We start from the raw sequence: 14,322 nt of genomic DNA on the forward strand, positions 1-14,322 counted from the left end.
TCAATTAAGTATCCCAACGTGTGGTAGTATCTAGTCTTGGATTACATACACGGAACTCAGTTCCTATGGACGGTTCCAATGAAACAACCCGCCATGTACTCCTACACAGCCTTTCACCGGTACCTTTACCAAGTCAGGTTCAACACACAACCTTTGCTTACCGAGCACATTCTCACAATTCTGTTCATCTCCCAGATGACAGACCATACACAACTCTAAGCATAGCATGCATAGCAGGATAAGGCACAACATAGCTCAAGCAACTACCAGGTATGCTAGGTTGCAAGGTTCAACTAGTTACTGTGACAAGGTTAGGTCATGCAAAGGAAGTGGGTTCAAATAACGTGGCAAAAGCAGTTGAAGCATTTGATCCTAATGCAATAAATAAGTGCAGGAGCAAGAACATGGAAATTATCGGGATGATCAAAAGGGTTGCTTGCCTTGTTGCTCAGAGGAGGGACAATATCCGTCAGACGGATATTCGGTGGAATCCGGGGGTGCGGAGCCTACCGAAATGAATGGCAACAATTAATAACAATCATATGCAAGCAAGATGATGCATGAGCATGGCATGAGAATGCAAGGTGATAAACTATTATAATCAACATGTATTAGGTTTAGAGTTGATTTGAATCACATTCGAATATCAATTCAACGAGGTATTCTCGGATACCGATTTAATTGATTCGACCTGATGCTCAGATCAACTTGATGTTAGCATGCATGAGATGTCATGTTAAGGTACTGGTTTGTTATTAGATTAATGTTTGATCATGTCAAGCATAATGAAATTTAAATATTTTCCAAATTCTATTTATAAAGTAATTATAAGAATTGAATTATTCATTATTCTACATCTTAGGGTTCTGTAACTTTTTCAAACATGATTGAAAATAGCATATTCAGATTCCTTGAAATTTTTTGATACTTTTTCATATATAAATTATTTTCATTGGAGTTACAGATTAATTTCTATGAATTTTTGAAGTTTTAAACATTTATGGAATTATTTTTATACTGGAAAATACTTTTATTGCATCAGCATGACATCAGCATGTCCATCTGGCCGTTGAAAGTCAAACCTGACTAGTGGGACCCACTGGTCACTCTCTCTGGTCAATTTTAGATTAGGATTAATCTTATTTAGTTAATTAAACCCACTGGACCCACATGTCAGTGACTTAGCAGATTAATTAAATTTATTTTCTTTAAACTTAATCTCCCAGAGGCTGGCCCCACACGTCAGTGCCTCAGGCCATCCGAGATCCACCAGCGGCGAGGTCGTCCTCGCCGGCGGGGAGCCTCCGGCGAGCACCAGAACATCGGGAGGGCTCGGAAATGGCGCACAGAGGGCCAAACGCACGGCTGAGACCATGGGAGGAACGGCCACTCGATGGCGCGCACGATGGAACAAGCCCCAAGGGCTGGGGTGGCCGGGATCAACGCCGGCGACGAGCTTGGCGGCGACCAAGTTCGGCCATCGTCGAAGCCATCGGATACGGGGTCAAAACGCTCGGGGCTGGGCACCTAACGCACCTACACGACGTCCTGAGGCTGTTGGTAGCCTCAGACGAACCAACACTTCACCGGAGGGTTACCAGCGACGAGCTGCAGCGGCGGTCCTCGTCGGGCTCTGATGGAACTTAGCCTAGAGGAGGGGATCGACGGGGAGAGCTTAGGGGAAAGGACCGCATGCTCACGGGGAGTGCAGAGCAGGGTTTAGACAGCTCGGGGAAGGCCTGGGGGCGACGAATCGAGCAGAGCTCGCCGGCGGCCAAAGGATGAAGACGACGGTGCCGTGGGCGTTGCAGGGCTCGGGGAAGCTTCGGCTTCTGCAGGGAGGACCAGAACGACGAGGCGGAGCTAACGGCGCACTCAGAGAGGGGATCCTATGGCTAGGGGCACGGGTAGCTCGAGCTTTGCTCGGGCTCCAATGGCGGCAGAAGGAGGGAGGAGAGATCCGAGAGGAGGGGGGGGATCTGGCGCTGGGAATGGATAGGGTCGGCCACGGGGAGCTTATCCCCGTGCTTGCCAGCGCGAGGCGGCGGCCAGGCAGGCGCACAGGTGCGTGGCCGCGCCGGAGAACGCGGCGGCCACCTCCTGCTTCCCACTGGCGGGGAGGAAGACGACACGAGCTGAGATGGGCCGGGCCAGGTGAGCGACAGGTAAGAGTTTTCCATTTTTTTTCTGTTTTTGTTTCTGTTTTAGCTACTTCAATAATTTGCTATTTATTTCAGCTCCCAAATAATTTGTAAAATTTATTTGAGGCACCCTAGAATATTTGTTGGAATATTTCCAACCATTCCTAAAGTTTTCAACATTTTTGTGAGTTTAAAGTTTCTGTTTTTAAATTTAAAACTTGAAACGAGTAGCTTTTTGCATTTATTTAAAATGCTTAAAGTGTCAAGAAAATAGTTTTCTCCAATGCTCATTTACTTTCATGATTTATGAGAAAGTTTGAACATTTCTTGAGGCCATTTTGGGTTCATTGATTTTAACTAGTTTGAGATCTCCTTTATTTAAAGTAGTGGCTAGGGTTTTGAGTTTTCCTTCACCTCTTTCTTTGATCTTGTTGAAAATTCTTATATGCAAATGCAAAGAAGACATGAGCACAAGGCTAACTTGCTTAAGGTGTCAGGGATGTGACAGATCATCATGGGACATTTTCAACTTCTCAAGATCAACCTTCCTTTGAAGAAATTCATAGAAAACTTCTCATGATCAGCCAAGAGTGTACCATAACGATCTTGAAGACTATCAAATCTAGACTAAAGACTTTCAACATCTTCAGTGAGGATTTGAGTATGATTCATTTCATCATTCAACAAATCATCACTTTTGTCGAGCCCTTTCTGAAGCTTTTCAATAGCACTTTGTTGCTTAGTGGCAACGTTGGCAAGTTTATAGTAACTTGGTTTTTGATAATCATCACGTTCACAGTCACTAGAGTGAGAGGAGGATGTGTTGTTTGGTACCTTTGAACCTTTTGGCATGAAGCAATAGGTTGGAGCGAAGTCATCATCATACTCATTAGTGTTGTTGATGATGTCATTTTCTTCAAGGTTGAACATCGACTTGCTGACGAATGTGGTAGCAAGTGCAAGACTTGCCACACCTGATTCTGACTACACTTCAGAACCTTCCTCTTCATCACATTCCTCGGATTCTTCTTCAGAATCCATTCCCTTGCCAATGAGTGCCCAGGCCTTTCTGAAACTGGTCTTCTTGTGCGATGAGGACTTTGAAGATTTCTTGTTTTTCTTCGAGTTATCAGAACTTTCATTCTTGTATTTCTTCTCTCTTGATTCCTTCACCCAGCGAGGACAGTCAGAAATGTAGTGACAAGATTTCTTGCATTTGTGGCAGTTTCTTTTTGTAGTCCTCGCATGAAGATTCTGATTTCCTCATATATGTTATTGATGACTTTTTGAACTGGCCGCTCTTAGTGAATTTCTAGAATTTCCTCACAAGCATAGCGAGTTCCTGCCCAAGTTCTTCGGGATCACCAAGATTGTAGTCAGATTCTTCTTCTTTAGATGAGGAAATAACCTTTGCCTTTAGTGCACGAGGTCTTGAATAGCTTGGTCCATATAGGTCTCTCTTTTCTTCTTGGTGGAATTCATGAGTATTGAGTCTCTCAAGAATATCAGGAGGATCAAGCATCTTGTAATCTCTTCGTTCTTGAATCATCTGAACCAGTTTGTGAAATGATGGATCAAGAGATCGTAGCAGTTTCTTCACAACTTCATGGTCAGTGATGCCTCTGGCTCCCAGAGCTTGCAATTCATTTGATATGTCAGTGAGGCGATCAAAGGTTTCTTGGCTGCTTTCATTGTCAAGCCTCTTGAAGGAGTTGAAGAGATTGCGAAGAAAATCAACATGAGAGTCATGCTGTGTTGAAACACCCTCATTGACTTTGCACAACCTATCCCAGAGAAGCTTAGTTGTGCCCAAAGCGATAACTCTTCCATACTGACCTTTGCTCAGGTGGCCAAAGATGATATTCTTTGCTTGCGAGTCGAGTTGCTTGAACTTCTTCACATCAACGACAGAGATAGTAGCAGTGATGGAGGGAATTCCATTTTCCACAATATACCAGAGATCGTTGTCAATTGCTTGAAAATGCATTTGCACCTTGGTCTTCCAGTCGAGGAAGTCACTTCCTTCGAAGGTAGGACATTCTGCAGTAACCTTGATCATACTAGTGGTTGACATAACTAAAACTCCAGGCGGTTAAACCAAAATCACACGGTACAAGGGAGTACCTTGCTCTTATACCAATTAAAAGTGCATGATATCGACTAGAGGGGGTGAATAGGCGATTTTTACAATTTCCTCACTGAGGAAAATTCTAGTGAGGAAAATCCTCAGTCATGAACTAAGTGCAGTGAAAATAGTACTAAGTTAGAAGCGCAAAAACGTCTACAGCAAAGTACTCATCGTTAATTAAGAGAATCGGTTTACACATGTCTAGAGTATAGGATAAGTAGGTGAAGAATAATTTAGGTGAAGAATTTGAGGTGAGGAATTCAGACACTTCAACTTGCAACTGAGGAAATGAAGGGAGTTGAGGAAATAAAACCAGTAGCTCGATGAAGAGAGTTGTTGATGACCCGTTCCAACTATTGTGACAGTTGTACGTCTGGTTTGGAGCGGCTTGGTATTGAAACCAAAGGACACATAGACCCGGGACACACAGTCCCTACCGTATTCTCCTTGAGCTAAGGACACACAGTCCTCGCCCAACACTCGTGGTAAGTCTTCATGTCACACTTCCAAACCCTCACAAACTCGGCCACCCGGCGATCAACAATTGACTGCTAGATGCTCTAGACCATGACGCCTAGCCGTCTGGAGGATGCACAATCCTCAAATGTAACAAGCATCTGTTCCACACAAGAATAACTTCTTGAGTGATGCTCAATCACTTGGGCTTTGGTTTGGGTTTGGGTGTTTGGGGTATTTCCTCACTTCATGATTTTCGCTCAAAGGCTTTGAGGAATTTGGGTTGCTCTAAATGACTAGTGTTAGTTTCTCTCGGTGTAGCTAACCAGCTAGTGGTTGTGGGGGTGGTTATTTATAGCCTCGGAGCATCCAAACATGATTTGACATAAATTCCCTTAATGATATGACCATTGGGTGGATAAGATATGGGATAGATGGCACGTGGTGTGGCAATGGTCGAAACTTTCAACTGTGAAAGTCCTCATGTATCTCATGTTCCTCACTTTGAGGATTTTGTGGGTGTAGGTTTGGGTTGATCATCATGAGGAAATTCTTTACATAGTTTTACCTTGACCCCCTTTAACAGTACGGTGTTCCTATGACTCAAGAGTAACATAAAGAGTAAATCTTCAAGCTTCAAAGTCTTCAGGGTATTTTCTTCGGGTCACACCGAATTCCTCATCTTTAATGTATTCATGAGGAATATCATTTTCTTCGCAATTTCTTCGCGATCAAAGTCTTCAAGGAATGACCAAAGTCTTCACCCGAAGCCATACATTTTAGGGATCGATACTCATCGAATAACTAAAACTCCTCAGCGACTTATAAAGCCTGTGTACACTTACAAACGTATCAGTCTCTTAACCTATAAGTCTTCAAACGACCAAAATCACTGAGGGGCACTAGATGCACTTACAATCTTCATGTGGAAATCTCTAAAATCATTGTAAGGAACAACTGCAAGCGCAAAGGTAGAAGGTTCAACAGACTGATTACCAGATGGCACTTGTGGTGCTTCTTTTCTAATAAATCTGTCCATACCATTTTTATAAGATTTATTAATTAAATTATGTTCTCTTTCTTTTCTCTTGCGCTTCTCGGAACCCGAGTGATGTTTTCCCATGATGACTACTAATTATTGAAATACAAGATATAAAAGATGAATAAAATAAAATAGATGTTATATGGTAGCCGATATTAACTAGAGATCTTTCGTTAATGTTTGCCAATTTGACGAACCGTCTAACTATAATAGCCCAAGACCGACGCTCCAGATGCATTCCATGTTTTTCGAGTTTTGTCGTTCGATTAATTTGTTTGTCGCATTAATCATTGCATCATTTGCATTACATCGGCACTCCATTGTCGTTATTTTTCAAAAAACTTGCATCCATTCATAGTTGTCAGCTCATCGCGTTCTCGTCGTTGTCTGTTTTGAGACGAAATATAGTCATACGCGTTGCGGCTTCTCTCAAATATTATTTTCTAAGTGGGAATAAACTATTCTTGTAAAGGGGTGAAAGTTGGCGTGCGGTCATATTATATTGTAGGTAGACAACTTGCCAAATTTCGTCTCATTCGGAGTATGTTTGATACCTCAACGGACAACCATAGCGATATCGTTGCCGGTTACATTGTTGAACATTTCTGGATGTTTCAAAATGTTGCCGGGCTGTCTATTTCAGCCCTCTTCTCATCACAAAGGCCACCTACAGAGCCCACCTATCATCCAAACCCTAACCCCGCGACTAGATCTGTCCGATTGCGATCAAGCGCCCTCATTTAGACTAACTTGATACTAAATCTAACTGCATGCGTAACCATGATCATCTCTTTTCAAGGGAGTTCAAGAAGAGAACATGGTGTTGTTTCGGAACATGGATGCCGGGACGGTGTCCCCAGATGGTAGTATGCAAGTTTGGCTCTCCAACGGGCATCATGGTTGATATGTCTCTAATGTATCTGTAATTTTTTTACTGTTTCATGCTATAATATCATCACTCTAGGATACTTTTGGGGCATTTATTTGTTGTTTCATATTATTTTTTAGCACTAACCTATTAACCCAGTGCCTAGTGTCACTTGTTATTTTCTATATGTTTTTGGATTTTTAGGTTTACAGTACCAAACAAACTCCAATGGCCACAAAACTTTTGGATGGTTTTTTCTGGACCAATAGAAGACGTGGAAGATTTGGGAGAAGACCAGACGCCGCACGAGGGAGGCAACACACATCAGGGCGCCCCCACGGGGGGTGGTCGTGCCCTGTTGTGTGCTAGCTCCCCTAATGTCTCCCGACGCCCCTCTCCGGCCTATAAATTCCAATATATCCCAAAAACCATAGGGATCATCCCGAAGCACTTTTTCCGCCACTCCAAGTCTATGTTCCGTCGTCTGCCCATGCCGAGCCATGTTTCGATGCCCTGTGGGAGGGGGCATCGAACATGGAGGGTCTCTACATCAACCTTGTTTCTCCATGGTGATGTGTGAGTAGGTCACGTCAGACCTACGGGTCCATAGTTAGTACCTACATGGCTATCTCTCTCTCTATCTCTCTCTCTTCATCTTCAATACAAAGTTCACCGCATCTTCGTGGTGATCTATTAGATCTAATCACTTTGTGCGGTGCGTTTGTTGGGATCTGATGAATTGTGGGTTTATGTTTGGATTATTCATGATAAAATATATGAGATTTCTCTAAATTATAAGATTCTTATATGCATGATTATTATAGCTTCGTAAATCTCTGTGATCTATTGACGTAGTTTGGCCAACTAGATTAATATATCTTCAGTGAGAGGGGTGCGTTGTAGTGGGTTCAATCTGGCGGTGCTCTATATCCCAGTCACACAAGGCGACAAGACACGTCTTTGTACTATTGCCGATAAGGATAAAACTATGGGGCTGATTCGTATTAATTGATTTATTTTTGTCTACGTCATGTCATTATTCTCCAAGCATTACTCTGGCTTACTTAATACTCTAGATGCATGCTGGATAGCGGTCGATGGGTGGAGTAGTAGTAATAGGTGCAGGTAGGAGTCGACCTATGTACTTATGGACATGATGCCTATATACACATGATCATTGCCACGAATAAATATTTCATAACTATGTGCTTTTCTATCAATTGCCCAAGAGTAATTAGTTTACCCGCCGTATGCCTACTACATGGGAGATGCCCCTAGAGAAAACTATGGCCCCGGGGTCTATCCACTTATATATTAACAAACAAATTATTATCTTGCTACATTTATTTACTTTTATTTATTTTGCAATTCTCAACTATCATATACACACTTTATTTTCTTGCAAGTAATGATTCCAAGGGGATTAACAACCCTCTTGCCCGCGTTGCGTGCAAGTGTTTGATTCCTTGTGTGCAGTCACTAAAGACGGTGGTTGCGTGCTACTCCTATTGGTTTGATAACCTTGGTTCTAACCGAGGGAAATAACTATCTATACTGTGTTGCATCACCCGCTCCTCTTTACGGAAAACCCAATGGGGATCACAAGTATCAGGAAGGATTTCTGGCGCCTTTGCCGAGGAGGATCACCAACCTACTATCAAGTACCTACACACAAATTGTGATTCCACTTGTTCTACTCTCTACTTACCTAGCAATGTTATCTTTATCTTTGCCACACAAAAATAGAAAGTAAAACAAAAAGTTTAAGATAAATGGATCCTCATCTACTTGCTAATCTTTTCAAAAGACCCGATTATGTTGAACCAATTGCTAGTGAATTGAGTGCACTAGATTATATTTATGAGGTTTTGCTTGAAAATCACGAATCTTGAAATTTTGATGAGGTGTTAAAAGAAATTTAAAAATTGATTCGTGATAGTTCCTTGGATGAAAATAAAGATTGTAATGTTATTAGTACAAATTCTATGAATGTCAATTGTGCTAATTATCATGATTGGGGTGATAACCATGATGTTTCTTGTGATCTTGATAATTCTAAGATTCATGATGCATCTATTTTTTATTATGATATTCGCAAGAGTGCTAAAAGTGGGTTTGGAAGAGTGTCAACTTTAGGTAATAATGATCCCACTATTTTGTAGAATGATCAATCTTACAAAATTATCGATAAAACAGGGTTTGGAGAGGTCATGACTTTAGTTGATGTTATTCCCACTACCTTGGAAGACTATAAGACTTGTATGCATGTGTATCATAAAGAGAATGTGTTACATGATAGTTATCTTGTTGAGTTTTATTATGATCCTACATGTAATTATTATGAGAGATGCAAATATGGTTATAGGAGTTTTCATGTTAGTCAATCACCTCTCTTTGTGTTCAAATTATCAATGCTTTACTCCTCTTATTTGCATATGCTAGATATTACTTGTCTTGACAATTTGTTTTCCTATAAAATTGCTATGCATAGGAAGTACATTAGACTTACATGTGTATTTCACAAGCTATAGGATGCGCTCTTTGTGCTTGAATTATTATCTTTCATGTGAGCATCATTGAAATCTTAGGCTTATCTTGATGGTTATAAAAGAAAGAGCTTGTTGGGAGACATCCCAAAAGTTATCATTTTTTCCATTTGTGTGTGAGAACATGATTATTGCTACTGTAATGATTGTGTTTTCTGTGATTAAATTAATGTTTGTGCCAAGTAAATCCTTTTAGATGACTTGCATGATAAGTAGAATTAATGCGGTGCAAAATGGAAACTTTGACGTCCAGTGCAAAATTTCTGTGATTTTATTGGAACATCTTTTTGATCTAAATTATTTTACCAATTATTGTTCTAAAATTTGCTCGGGTTTTCGTAATTGTTCCAAAAAATTGGAGTTGCAGAAGTATAGTTTATTTACATATCACTACGCACTGTTCTGTTTTAGACAAATAATATTTTTGTTTGCATAGTTTGCTTGTTTTGATGATGCTATGGATTGTATCGGGGGGTATAAGGCATGGAGAAGTTAGAATACAGTACCTTATGAAATAATAAAATAAAAATCTATTTATAGTAGTACCCAAACTATTTCATATGTTTATTATACTAACAGATCTCATGAAGGTTTCTGTTGAGTTTTGTGTACTGAAGTTTTCAAGTTTTGGGTGCTATCACGATGGATGGAGGAAAGGAGCCACAAGAGCCAAAGATTGGGGATGCCCAACGCACCCCAAGGTAATATTCTAGGAAGACTCAAGCGTCTAAGCTTGGGGAGGCCCCGGAAGGCAGCCCCTCTTTCGTCTCGTTCCATCGGTATGTCACTTGGAGCTATATTTTATTCATCACATGATATGAGTTTTGCTTGAAGAGTCATGTATCTTAGTTTGATGTTTTTAAATTTTCCACAATCATATTTTTGTGAACACACGTACCTGAGACAGACACATATTCACCACGATTTATTACAGTACTCTTTATGATGCACTTATATCTTTTGAGCTAAGCACTTGCTCTAGTACTTCATTTATATGTTTTTAGAGCACGGTGGCATGTAGATTTTATAGAAATAATTTCACTCTCATTTTTCACTTATATTTTTGAATAATTAGTGATGGTAGTTTGGATGGGTTATAAGACTAGTTCAAAAATAATAGGTATTCAAGGAGTGCATAATCAAAACCTTCATATAGCACATAAAAGAGAAATTGTGAGTTAATGATATTAATGTGGTTATGTGAAAAGGCATGAGTGCCTAATAATTGGTTAATAAGAATAATGTAAATTAGAGGGTTTAACTTGTTGTTCATCTAAATAGTTTTATGGCATGGTGATGTTGTGTGAGCATTTTTATTCCTTGTTGAAATCCTAGTGTTGTTTAGGTCGGCGACGCGTGATGGTTAACTCCTACCAACCTCCTCCCTAGGGGCATGCAAGTAGTACTTTGTTTCAAGTGAGCTAATAAAATCTTGTAATAAGTATGTGAGTTCTTTATAAATAATGTGAATCCATGCATGAATGCACTCTCACCTCCACATATTTCTCTAGCCTCTTCGGTACCATGCATTGCCCATTCTCACCTCGAGGATCGGTGCATACTTCTCTAGTGCATCCAAACCCCGTGACATGATACACTCTGTTACACATAAGCCACCTTATATATTCCTCAAAACATATTGCATTTCCATAGGCATTCTGAGACATATTGTCATGCAACCTTCACCGTCACATCATACGACTTGTACTTCCATTATCATATTACTTTGCATAATCATAAGATAGCTAGCATGATATTTCCATGGACTGTCCATTTTTTATATCCTTGCTATATGTTAGATCATTGCACATCCTGGTACAATGCTAGAGGCAATCATATGGATTCGTACTATAGCTTTTTCATATCAAGTTTTAAGTACAGAAAAGTGTGATGATTAGCATTATTAGGGCACTGTCTCAGTGAGGAAAGGGTGATGGAGACAATGATCCCCCCACAAGTCGGGATGAGACTCCGAATGAAAATAAAATAAAAAATGAAAAAAGAAAATGAAAGAAAAAAGAAAGAAAAAGAAAACAAGAAGAATAAGGAAAAAAAATTCAAAAAATGAGAGTAAAGAGAGAAGGGACAGTGCTACTACTTTTTTTCCACACTTGTGCCTCATAGTGGCGCCATGTTCTTCATATAGAGAGTCCCTTGTTTTGTCACTTCTGTATCTTTTGATGGGCATCTCAATAGATAGTTGATACACCGAGTTGATGCGAGACATTCTTCTTCACTTTAACCCCTCTGAAACCTACCACCATATTCTATTCCACCTATATGATATATCCATGGTTCATGCTCATGTATTGAGTGAGTAATAAAAAGGTAAAGTGCGTTAAAAAGTATGATCCAATTGGCTGACTTAACACCATGGTGCTTGACATTTGTACTTATATGGTGAAGACAAAGCCATGCCATGCTAATATGATAAAATGAATACGGGTAAACATTCTATAATGATCGTATATTTTGAAGCTTGATGATTATGTTACTTACGTTTATGAATATTACTATGTTATTGTTTATTAATTCATCATTTCTCAATGATCATACCTATAATAGGTTACATGTTGGTTAGCATCTCACATCGATAATTCTATTTTTATCATTTACCTACTTGAGGACGAGGAGGAATTAAGCTTGGGGATGCTAATACGTCTCCAATGTGTCTAAATTTTTTGATTGTTCCATGTTATAATATTATCATTCTAGGATAAAAATTTTGCGTTTATTTGTTGATTCAAATGATTTTTGATAACTAACCTACTAACCTAGTGCCTAGTGCTAGTTGTTGCTTTCTATGTGTTTTTGGCTTTTTGGGTTTACAGTACCAAACAAAGTCCAATTGCTATGAAACTTTTTGATGATTATTTATGGACCAATAGAAGGCTTGGAAGCTTCGGGAGGAGAACGAAGGCCGCACAAGGGAGGCATCACACATTTGGGCGCGCCCATGTGGGTGGTCGCACCCTGTTGTGTGCTCTCTCCCCCTGGCATCTCTCGGCCCTCCTCCCTGGCCTTTAAATACCAATTTATCCCAAAAAACCTAGGGAGAATCCCTAAACACCTTTTCCATCATCGCAAGTCTTTGTTCCATCATGTGCCCATCTGGAGTCCTGTTCTGGTGCCCTGTCAGAGGGGGATCGATCATGGAGGGCCTCTACATCAATCTTGCTTTTCATATGGTGATGTGTGAGTAGTTCACCTCACACCTACGGGTCTGTAGTTAGTACCTGGATGGCTATCGCTCTCTCTCTCTCTTGATCTTCTATACAAAGTTCATCGCATCTTCGCGGTGATCTATTCGATGTAATCACTTTACGGTGTGTTTGTTGGGACTTGATGAACTGTGGGTTTATGTTTAGATTATTGATGATAAAAATATTTGAGTCTTCTCTAAATTATATGATTCTTATTTGCATGATTATTATAGCTTCGTAAATCTATCTTATCTATCAATGTAGTTTGGCCAACTAGATTAATCTATCATTAGTGAGAGGGGTGCGTTATAGTGGGTTCAATTTGACAATGCTCTATATCCTAGTGATAGAAGGGGACAATATACGTCTTTTTATTGTTGCCACTAAGGATAAAACGATGGGGATGATTCATATTAATTGAGTTATCTTTGGCTACGTCATGTAATTATTCTCCAAGCAGTACATTGTTTTACTTAATACTCTGGATGCATGCTAGATAGCGGTCGATGGGTGGAGTAATAGTAGTAGGTGCAGGCAGGAGTCGACTTATTTGTTTATGGATGTTATGCTTATATACACATGACCATTGTCGTGAATAAATATTGCATAACTATGTGCTTTTCTTCAATTGCTCAACAATAATTTGTTTACCCACGTATGTCTACTACATGAGAGATGCCACTAGCAAAAACAATGGCCCCCGGGTCTGTCCACTTATATATTTACAAAAAAAATTATTTCCTTGCTGCCTTTATTTATTTTGCAATTATCAACTATCATCTACACACTTCATTTGCTTTGAAGTAACGAGTCCAAGGGGATTCATAACCCTCTTACCTGCATTGGGTGCAAGTGTTTTCTTCTTTGTGTGCAGTCGCTGAAGATGGGGTTTGTGTGCTAGTATTATTGGTTCGATAACCTTGGTTCTCACTAACGGAAATACTTATCTATACTATGCTGCATCAGCCACTCCTCTTTGCGGAAAACCCAATGCATATCACAAGCATCATTGGTCTTGGTGTTTCTCTTGGTCTTCTCGGAGAGAGGCGGCTGGTTTCTCTAGCGCGTTCTTTGTCCCGGGAAGTTGCATCACACTGATCTGGATATGATGGCATGTGCTTCTCGCACCAGTTATGGCTGCATCATGGTTGCATGGGCTAGCTTCTGAATGAATGCACAAGGCTTTGGAACTGACGGCGGTGACGCTCGCATGTGTCGTGCTTGTCATCAGGAAGTTGTTGTGGTTCTTTTCTTTGTGCCGGTATTACGCTGTCGTGGAACTCAGGTGCCTTATGGTTTGTATTGAAGTTGTATTTAGGCATGCCTACCAGTATTATCTTTCGGCAACGTAGTCTCATCCGGTTACATTGTCCGTCTATTCCAGAATCTGCCGTGTAAGAGGGCTCCCTCATCGCCTTACATCGTTTGGCCCTGTATTTTGACTTGTGATTTATGCCTTTATATATAAAACTATATGCTTCATGAACTATCACATACATTTAGCTTGACCACTTATTTGGGGAAGTCAAATTTCTGGTCGTCGAATACACCTCGGTGCGCCACTGTGTATACTATTTGTCGAACTCGAGTTACTAGAAGAAATAGAACTCTTGGTCACGTTTGTTTCTCACATGAGCTTGACTTTCAAGTCTACCTACATCATAATGACGACTATGCGCTTGATTATGTTTGTGCCAATGCAAATCTAGGAGTAGGCTCCAAGTCCCTGACTACCATCTTCACCGCCTCGATGTCAATGCCGACAAGCTTGCCTATCGTCGACGCAACGATAGTGCAACTCTTCCTTTCGTCCAAGTACGAAAGGAACCGCCTCACATTCTCCTTGGAGGAGAACAACGACACATTGCGTAAGAACACAAGAAATGACACATGGCACATGAGTAGTTCATATTCTACAGGGTACGGCCAAACAATTAA

The sequence above is a fragment of the Hordeum vulgare genome, chromosome 4H, assembly GCF_904849725.1.
Source record: "Hordeum vulgare subsp. vulgare chromosome 4H, MorexV3_pseudomolecules_assembly, whole genome shotgun sequence".
NCBI lineage: Eukaryota > Viridiplantae > Streptophyta > Magnoliopsida > Poales > Poaceae > Hordeum > Hordeum vulgare.